Below are 10,599 nucleotides of genomic sequence, written 5' to 3' on the forward strand. Positions count from 1 at the left end.
GTGAGCTATGGTTGCTCCATTGCATTCCAGCCTCTGGGAAAGAGCAAGACCCTGTCTTAAAAATAAAATACCTTTTCTGAAACATTTTTTGTAAGATTAAAAAAAGAGAAAAGAAGGAAGAAAGGAAAGGAAGGAAAGAAGGAAGGAAGGAATAAAGAAAAGAAAAGAAAAAAATTTTAAAAGGTTGGGTATGGTGGCTCACGCCTGTAATCCCAGCACTTTGGGAGGCCAAGGCAGGTGAATTGCTTGAGCTCAGGAGTTCGAGAGCAGCCTGGGCAACATGATGAAGCCCCGTCTTTATAAAAAATACAAAAATTAGCCAGGTGTGGCAGTGCACACCTGTAATCCCAGCTGCTTGGGAGGCTGAAGCAGGAGAATCGCTTGAACCCGGGAGGCGGAGGTTGCAGTGAGCTGAGATCGTGCCACTGCACTCCAGCCTGGGCAACAAGAGCGAAACTCTTTCTCAAAAAAAAAAAAAATTTCCTTTTAGAGACAGGGTCTCACTGTGTTGTTCACTGAAACTTCAAACTCCTGGGCTCAGGCAATCCTCCTGCCTCAGCCTTCCGAGTTGCTGGTGGAATCTGTGAGAAACATGGTGACTCGGTCAATACCCATGCCCCAGGCAGTTGTGGGGGACAGCCTGTATTCCATGGCGGCAACGAAGTTTTCATCTATGGACAGGGCCTCATCATCACCTGCGGCCTTAGCCTGTTCTTCAAAAAGCTGCCATTGCTGCATAGGATCATTTAGATCAGTGTAGGCATTGCTTATCGCTTTCTTTATGACAAATAGCTTAAAGCGCTGGGTCAGACCTTTTGAGTAGTGCCATTTAGCCAAAGGGCTCATTATCTGGGGGTGATCACAGATGAATGTAGAATTGTTGCAAATCACTTCCAGGAACTCCCCCCACAAGCTTGTCAAGGAGCCTGGCTGTGGTCCTAGGTGGAGGGCACGCAATAGCATTTACACACAGATATTATCAAGAATTTTGCCAATTGCTTCAGTTTCAAATAGGTTATTTTCTGGCAGCTTCACCCCCAGGGCTTTCTCAAGCTCTTCTATCATGCTGATTCTCCGGAAGGGTAGGGTGAAGTCAATATTGCAGGCTTATCCCTCTGGGACATCTGGGTAGTAGGTGACCTTGTAACGACCTGTATTATGCTTCACCATCCCTGGAACCATCTTCCCCGTGATTTCCGTGAGATTGTGATAGTCTAGGCCATGTAGAACTCAGGGGTGCTGAACTCAGGATTTTACGTCAAATCAGTTCCTTCATTCCAGAACTGGAATGCAATTTCATAAACCTGGTCAATGCCACCAACCACTAGCATCTTATGGTAGAGTTCTGGAGTAGTTCATGTGCAGCTTGTTGTGATAAGTGATGAAAGGCTTGGTCATAGCTCCCCTGGGATGACGTTCATTCATGGGAGTTTCAAGCTCTAGGAATCCCAGCTCATCCAAGAAACTTTTTTTTTTTTGAGACGGAGTTTTCTTGTTGCTCAGGCTGGAGTATAGTGGTGCAATCTTGGCTTACTGCAACCTCCACCTCCTGGGTTCAAGTAATTCTGCTTCAGCCTCCTGAGTAGCTAGGATTATAGGCACCTGCCACCACGCCCATCTAATTTTTGTATTTTTAGTAGAGGTGGGGTTTTACCATGTCGTCCAGACTGGTCTCGAACTCCTGACCTCAGGCAATCTGCCTGCCTTGGCCTCCCAAAGTGCTGGGATTACAGGCGTGAGCCACTGCGCCTGGCCTAAGAAACTTATTATACATGTGATGATCTTACAGCAGATGATAAATTTCTGCCTCATTCATTCAGGATCAAGCCCAAGTATCTCTGACCATACCTTGTTTCCTTGTCTTTGAGGCCAAAGTGAAGATGAGGTAACATATACAAGCAAGGCCACAGCAGTGTGATCTCATAGGGAATGAAGCTCAGCTCATCCTTCTTGGTTTTTCCCAGGATTCCTCTGAATTCCAATTATGTTTCCCCAACGCAGTTTGTTATTAATATGAATAAATTATTCTTCCTGAAATTATAATTCCTGAAATTGGCCATGACTTGCAACTTGACCCCCTCTGCTCAAAGATCATAGAAGTTCATGGCCGGGCACTGTGTCTCACGCCTATAATCCCAGCACTTTGGGAGGCCAAGGCAGGCAGGCAGATCACCTGAGGTTGGGAGTTCGAGATCAGCCTGACCAACATGGAGAAACCTCATCTCTACTAAAAATACAAAATTAGCCGGGCGTGGTGGCGCACGCCTGTAATCCTAGCTACTAGGGAGGCTGAGGCAGGAGAATTGCTTAAACCTAGGGAGGAGGAGGTTGCAGTGAGCTGAGATTGTGCCATTGCATTCCAGCCTGGGCAACAATAGTGAAATTCCATCTCAAAAAAAAAAAAAGATCATAGAAGTTCAGCTTTCCTCCAAAAGCTTTTTTGGCATGGATCCTATCTGTCACGTTTAAGGTGATACCAGTCAGGAGATCCCCAGTTTGCAGGTGACAATATTCTGGGATGAAGTCAGTGAGGGAGATGTCTACATGGATCTCGTTGGGGTATGGGTCTTTCCCATTGACCTACCTGACTGCAAATCTTTTTTTTTTTTTTTTTTTTTTTTGAGACAGAGTCTCGCTCTGTTGCCCAGGCTGGAGTGCAGTGGCTCAATCTCAGCTCACTGCAACCTCCACCTCCCAGATTCAAGCGATTCTCCTACCTCAGCCTCCCAAGTAGCTGGAATTACAGGCATGTGCCACCATGCCCAGCTAATTTTTGTATTTTTAGTAGAGATGGGGTTTCATCATGTTGGCCAGGCTGGCCTCGAACCCCTGACTTCAAGTGATCTGCCTGCCTCAGCCTCCCAAAGTGCTAGGATTACAGGAGTGAACCACCGGGCCTGGCCTTGGCTGTGGATCTTGTAGTACTGATTTGAGTCCAGGCTCTCCTCCTCAGGACCCACACCATTGTCAGTGGTATGGTTGGTGGCAGCAGCAGTGACCTGGGCTTAGCTGTTTCTCACTGAGCTCTTACTGCTTGGCTGCCTTCTCTGCCACTTTCTTCTCGGCTTTCAGGTATCTCTTCGGCTTGTTCTTGCTCAGTTTTGACTCACCACCATCCACTTTAACCTTGGCCCCTTGTACTGCAGTCATCTTCCCAGAGGGCCTGACCCAAAATTGTGTTTTTTTTCTTTTTCTTTTTTTTTTGAGATGAAGTCTTGCTCTGTTGCTCAGGCTGGAGTGCAGTGGTGCAATCTCGGCTCGCTGCAACTTCTGCCTCCAGGGTTCAAGGGATTCTCATACCTCATCCTCCAGAGTAACCAGGAATACAGGCACCCACCACCACTCCCAGCTAAATATTCACATTTTTAGTAGGGATGGGGTTTTGTCATGTTGTCCAGGCTGGTCTCGAACTCCGGGCCTCAAGTGATCCTCCCGCATCAGCCTCCCAAAGTACTGGAATATAGGCGTGAGCCGCTGTGCCTGGCCCTGTTTTTTGTTTTTTTCACGTGGCCGTGTACTTAAGGAACCAGCCTTATCGTGTGGGTGAGAAAATTGAGCAGCTGGTCAGATGAGGGGTTCCTTCAATCCCTCCACTTCCAGCTGCTGCCTCTAGGAAAGGCCTCAAATTCCTTACCTCAGCCTCCTGGGATTACAGGCGCACGCCACCATGCCTGGCTAATTTTTTTATTTTTAGTAGAGAAGGGGGTTTCTCCATGTTGGCCAGGCTGGTCTCAAACTCATGACCTCAAGTGATCTGCCCACCTCAGTCTCCCAGAGTGCTAGGATTACAGGCGTGAGCCACTGTGCCCAGCCTCAAATTCCTTACATCTATCAGTTTGTCCGGGCATCATTTCCTGATCACCCACTGGTGCTGGCCATTTGCTGGGGTGTGCAGTGAGGTGGCTGGATAAGTCTCCAGCTATCACATGTGCTGGCATAAGCACATGGGGGTGGAGGGTGGGCTCTGTAGGGGCCCCCAAGATCCAGGAGCCAGTGCTGACCAAACATCTAGACAACATGTGTGATTTCACATTTAACCTCAAATTCAGACTTGCTGTCTCTTGCTTAACCTAGTCTGCTCATCCCCGAGGGCTATCAGACCTGTTTCTGCAAAAACACTGTGAAGTCACAGCACACCCTGCCCCGGAGCTCTCTAAGCTTCCTGTTTTTATGCAGAAAGCCTGCCTTCCTGTGAAGCTGACCATGTGAGATCTCACTGACTCCGCATCTGGGTGAATCTGAGAAGCTTAGTTAAAAACAACAACACAAAACTTTTTTTTGAAACTGTATCTCACTCTGTGGCCTAGGCTGGAGTGCAGTGGTGCCGTCATGGCTCACTGTAGCCTCAAATTCGGGGCTCAGGTGATCCTCTCACCTCAGCTTCCCGAGTAGCAGGGACTGCAGGGTGGTGCCACCACACCCAGCTAATTTTTTTTTTTTTTTTTTTTGATAGAGATGGGATTTCACCATGTTGCCAGGCTGGTCTCAAACCCCTGGTCTCAAGTGATCCTCCCACCTTAGCCTCCCACAGTGTTGGGATTACAGGCATGAGCCACTGTGCCCAGACCAAAAAACTTTTTATAGGGAAAATTGCAAATACATGAGAAAGGAGAGAGAAAAGTGTATTAACTCCCATGTAGCCATCACCCAGTTTCAAAGATTACCAACTGATGGCTCATCTTATTTCATTTATGCTCTCACTCACCTCTTTCTACAGATTATTTTAAAGCAAATCATAGACATCTATTTCATCCATTTTTAAGTATGCCTCTCTAAAAGGTAAGGGCTCTTTTTAGGCTGGGCACGTGGCTCTTGCCTGAAATCACAGCACTTTGGAAGCTTGAGGTGGGTGGATCACCTGAGGTCAGGAGTTGGAGACCAGCCTGGCTAACATAGCGAACCCCATCTCTGCTAAAAATACAAAAATTAGCTGGTTGTCGTGGAGGGCGCCTATAATCCCAGCTACTCAGGAGTCTGAGACAGGAGAACTGCTTGAACCCAGGAGGCAGAGATTGCAGTGAGCTGAGATCGTGCCACTGTACTCCAGCCTGGGCAGCAGAGAAAGACTCTGTCTCTAAATAAATAAATAAATAAATAAATAAATGGTAATGGCTGTTTTTAAAAGACAACTATAAGCCAGGTGCACTGGGCCATTCCTGTAGTCCTAGCTATTTGGGAGGCTGAAACAGGAGGATTGCTTGAGCCCAGGAGTTTGAGGCCAGACTGGGCAGCATACTAAAACCCTGTTTCTGAAAAATAAAATAAAATAAATAAATATATAAATAAATGGCAATTACCATACCATTATGACCCTTATAAAAGTTAACAGTACTTTTCTTTTAAAATTTGTAGAGACAGGGTCTTTTTTTTTTTGAGACAGAGTCTCCCTCTGTTGCCCAGGCTGGAGCGCAGTGGGGTGATCTCGGCTCACTGCAAACTCCGCCTCCTGGGTTCACGCCATTCTCCTGCCTCAGCCTTCCGAGTAGCTGGGACTACAGGCACCCGCCACCATGCCCAGCTAATTTTTTTGTATTTTCAGTAGAGACGGGGTTTCACCATGTTAGCCAGGATGGTCTCGATCTCCTAACCTCGTGATCCACCCGCCTCGGCCTCCCAAAGTGCTGGGATTACAGGCGTGAGCCACCGCGCCTGGCCGAGACAGGGTCCTGTTTTATTCCCCAGGCTGGTGACGAACTCCTGGGCTCAAGCAGTCCTCCCTCTTTGGCCTCCCAAAGTGCTGTGATTACAGGCATGAGCCACCACACCCAGCCACTTTTTTTTTTTTTTGAGATGGAGTCTCGCTCTGTCGCCCAGGTTGGAGTGCAGTGGCGCCATCTCGGCTCACTGCAAGCTCCGCCTCTCGGGTTTATGCCATTCTCCTGCGTCAGCCTCCCGAGTAGCTGGGACTACAGGTGTCTGCCACCACGCCTGGCTAATTTTCTGTATTTTTAGTAGAGATGGGGTTTCACCATGTTAGCCAGGATGGTCTCAATCTCCTGACCTTGTGATCCACCCGCCTCGGCCTCCCCAAAGTACTGGGATTACAGGTGTGAGCCACCACGCCCGGCCTTTTTTTTTTTTTTTTTTTGAGATGGAGTTTTGTTTTTGTTGCCCAGGCTGGAGTGCAATGGCGTGGTCTTGGCTCTCTGCAACTTCTACCTCCCAGGTTCAAGGGATTCTTCTGCCTCAGCCTCCCAAGTAGCTGGGATTACAGGCACGCATTAACACACCTGGCTAATTTTTTTGTATTTTTAGTAGTGATGGGGTTTCATTATGTTGGTCAAGCTGGTCTTGAATTCCTGACTTCATGTCATCCGCCCACCTCTGCCTCCCAAAGTGCTGGGATTACAGGCATGAGCCACCATGCCCAGCCCAATTCTTTAGTATCATAAATTATCTATCATGTTCAAATTTATCTGATTGTCCAATTTTTAAATAATTCATTGGTTTGAACTGTAATGGAGCTCAGACCGCCCACATTGTAAATGGTTGTTATGACTCAATCTTCAGGTTCTTCTTTTTTTTGTCTTCCTTGCAATTTCTTTGTTGAAAAAATCACGTCCTTGTCCGTTAGAGTTTTCCATGTTGTAGAGTTTTCTGATTGCATCTCATGGTGTCATTTAACATGTTCCTGTGTCCTTGTGTTTTCTATAAACTGGTAGTTAAGGCAAGCTTTTATTTATTTAAAATTTTTTTTTCTAATTCTTTACTTTTAATATTTTTTGTAGAGATGGAGTGCTGCTGTGTTGCCCAGGCTGGTCTCGAACTCTTGGGCTCAAGCAATCCTCCCACCTCAGCCTCCCAAAGTGCTGGGATTACAGCCATGAGCCACCATGGCCAGCTGAGGGGAAGCTTTTAATACTGTGGATTTCTAGGCCAGTACCCTAAAACTTTAGACTGGTGTGGGTGCTGGGGATCACTTTTTTTTTTTTTAAGACCGAGTCTCGCTCTGTCACCCAGGCTGGAGCGCAATGGCGCGATCTCAGCTCACTGCAAGCTCCGCCTCCCGGGTTCATGCCATTTTCCTGCCTCAGCTTCCCGAGTAGCTGGGACTACAGGCACCCACCACCACACCTGGCTAATTTTTTTTTTTTTGTATTTTTTAGTAGAGACGGAGTTTCACCGTGTTAGCCAGGATGGTCTCAATCTCCTGACCTCGTGATCTGCCCGCCTTGGCCTCCCAAAGTGCTGGGATTACAGGTGTGAGCCACTGCGCCTGGCCGGGATCACTCTTTTTTAAGAGCCCCAGTTGAGTCTATTTGTTTCAGCTTTGGGAACTGCCAAACTATCCAGGCCATCCAGGAACCACAAATCTGCTTCAGTCACGCCACGGATGAGAGACTCTGGGGGTTAATGGAGACTCTCACAGGGAACTTTCTGGGAGCCCAGGGCCTGTGCCTCCTTCCTTTAACCCAAGTTAGGAAAACTTATCAGGACCTTTCCTGGCCTCCACGGTATGCGTGTTGGGGGGAGGAGCAACAGTCTTGCTGCTGGGACCCCTAAGGACAAGTGAGTTGCTGACAGTGCCGCCTTTTTCTGGGCTGCTGATACAGGCAGACTTGGGACAAACGTCATGGTGTTTCTTCTCTGCTGACTGCTCCTCCATCCCCCAGTCCCCAGCACCAGCTGTCCCAGCTGCAGAGAGAGACAGTCCCCCTGGTAACAGCCAGCACCTCACTACCATGGCACGCAGCAGTCAGACGGATCTTTTTAGCATCTATATCAGATTACTTCCCTACCTTATTCAGATTCCTCCATGACTTCCCAATATTCTTAAAACAAGATCCACTGTCCTTACCATGGCTGGCACGGCCCACTATGGTCTGGCCCATGCTTACTTGCTTACTTCCTTACTTCTCCAACCACCTTTTTCTTTTCTTTTTTTTTTTTTGAGACAAGTCTCACCCTTGTCCCTCAGGCTTGAGTACAATTGCTCGATCTCGGCTCACTGCAACCTTCGCCTCCCGGGTTCAAATGATTCTCCTGCCTCTGCCTCCCAAGTAGCTGGGATTAAGGCGCCTGCCACCACACCCGGCTAATTTTTGTATTTTTTAGTAGAGACAGGGTTTCACCATGTTGGCCAGGCTAGTCTCGAACTCCTGACCTCAGGTGATCCGCTCGCCTCGGCCTCCCAAATTGCTGGGATTACAGGAGTGAGCCACTGCACCTGGCCTCCAACCATCTTATTTTTTTTTTCCTTCCTTCCTTCCTTCCTTCCATCTTTCCTTCCTTCCTTCCTTTCTTTCTTTCTGACAGAGTCTCACTCGTTGCCTAGGCTGGAGTGCAGTGGCAGGATCATGGCTCATTGCAGCCTATACCTCCTAGGCTCAAGCAATCCTCCTGCCTCAGCCTCCTGAGTAGCTAGGGACCACAGGCATTCACCACCACACCCAGCTGATTTTTGGACTTTTTGTAGAAAGGGCACCTCCCTATGTTGCCAGGCTGGTCTCAAACTCCTGGGCTCAAGTGACCCTCCCTCCTTGGCCTCCCAGCCACCACATCTTTCAATCTCCTCTATCTTTCTTCCCTGGCCACACTGGCCTTTCTGCTGGCCCTCAAATTGGTCAGTCTTGTAGGCCGGGTGTGTTGGCTCACACCTGTAATCCTAGCACCCTGGGAGGCCAACGCTGGCGGATTACCTGAGGTCTGGAGTTTAAGACCAGCCTGGCAAACATAGTGAAACCCCATCTCTACTAAAAACACAAAAATTAGCCGAGTGTAGTGGCATGTGCCTCTAGTCCCAGCTACTCAGGAGGCTGAGGCAGGAGAATCACTTGAACCTGAGAGGCAGAGGTTGCAACGAGCCAAGGTCGCACCATTGTACGCCATCCTGGGAGACAAAGTGAGACCCCACCTCAAAAAAGAAAAAATGGATCAGTCTCATTCTTACCATTATACTTGAAATTTCCTCCAGTAATGCTCTCCCTTCGACTCCTCACGATTCCCTCACATCTCAGCCACAATGTCATCATCTCAGAGAAGCCTTCCCTAACCACCTGGTGTAACACAGCACACATTATTACTGTATTCTCTTATCCAGTTTCATTTTTCTTTATACCAGTTATAGTTATCTAAAATTATATTGTTTGGGGAGGCTGAGGCAGGACAATGGCGTGAACCCGGGAGGCAGAGCTTGCAGTGAGCCTAGATCGCGCCACTCCAGACTGGGTGACAGAGCGAGACTCCGTCTCAAGAAAAACAACAACAACAACAACAACAAAAATTATATTGTTTGTTTGTCTCTATAAACAAATTATATTGTTTGTGGGTGCCTTGAGGGGAGGGGTTTCTCATTCACCAATATATCCCAAGCAACCAGCACAGTGGCTGGTATGTAAGAAGTGCTCAATAGGCCGGGTGCGGTGGCTTATGTCTGTAATCCCAGCACTTTGGGAAGCCGAGGTGGGTGGATCGCCTGGGGTTACGAGTTCGAGACCAGCCTGACCGACATGGTGAATCCCATCTCTACTAAAAATACAAAAATTAGCCGGGTGTGGGGGTGTGCCCCTGTAGTCCCGGCTACTCAGGAGGCTGAGGCAGGAGAATCGCTTGAACTCGGAAGGCGGAGGCTGCAGTGAGCCGAGATCGTGCCACTGCACTCTAGCCTGGGCAACAGGAGAGAAAACTCTGTGTCAAAAAAAAAAAAAAAAAGTGCCCAATAAATACTTGTTGAATAAATGAATGAATGGATGAGTGGATAGATGGAGCAGCATCTTCTTAGTTATTTTGTCCCTCTCCTAACACTCTCTAAAACACACACACACACACGGAAACACTCACTGGGCTCTACATTTTTTTGGCTTTTCTTTTTTTTTTTTCGTTTTTGAGACAGGGTCTCGTTGTGTCACCCAGTCACCCAGACTGCTGAAATGCAGTGGTATGATCATAGCTTACTGCAGCCTTCAACTCCTGGCTTTAAGCGATCCTCACGCCTCAGCCCCCCAGATGGCTAGGACTATAGGTGCACCCCACCATACCTAACTAATTATTTTTATTTTTGTAGAGACAGGATCTCACTACTTGCCCAAGCTCGTCTTGAACTCCTGGCTTCAAGCAATTCTCCCATCTTGGCCTCCCAAAGTATTGGGATTACAGGTGTGAGCCACTGTGGCCGGCCAGGCTCTGCGTTTCTTTTTTAAATTTTTATTTATTTGGGAGGCTGAGGCAGATGGGTCACTTGAGCCCAGGAGTTCAAGACCAGCCTGGACAACACGGCAAGACCCCATCTTTTTTTTTTTTTTTTTTGAGATGAAGTGTCGCTCTGTCGCCTAGGCTGGAGTGCAGTGGCGTGATCTTGGCTTACTGCAAGCTCCGCCTCCCGGGTTCATGCCATTCTCCTGCCTCAGCCTCTCGAGACTACAGGTGCCTGCCACCACAACTGACTAATTTTTTGTATTTTTAGTAGAGACGGGGTTTCACTGTGTTAGTCAGGATGGTCTTGATCTCCTGACCTTGTGATCCGCCCGCCTCTGCCTCCCAAAGTGTTGGGATTACAGGTGTGAGCCACAGCGCCTGGCCTTTTTTTTTTTTTCATTTTTTTTAGACAGAGTTTCACTCTTGTTGCCCAGATTGGAGTGCAGTGGCATCATCTCAGCTCAC

At 48.0% G+C, this 10,599-nt stretch overlaps 1 pseudogene; it reads right to left on the reverse strand.

Moving 5' to 3' along the window:
* Window positions 1–555: 555 nt before the first annotated feature.
* Window positions 556–3,150, reverse strand: LOC104002662 (lysine--tRNA ligase-like; annotated as a pseudogene).
* Between the last annotated feature and the right edge of the window lie 7,449 nt (window positions 3,151–10,599).

This window comes from Pan troglodytes, chromosome 18 (assembly GCF_028858775.2).
Source record: "Pan troglodytes isolate AG18354 chromosome 18, NHGRI_mPanTro3-v2.0_pri, whole genome shotgun sequence".
Taxonomy (NCBI): domain Eukaryota; kingdom Metazoa; phylum Chordata; class Mammalia; order Primates; family Hominidae; genus Pan; species Pan troglodytes.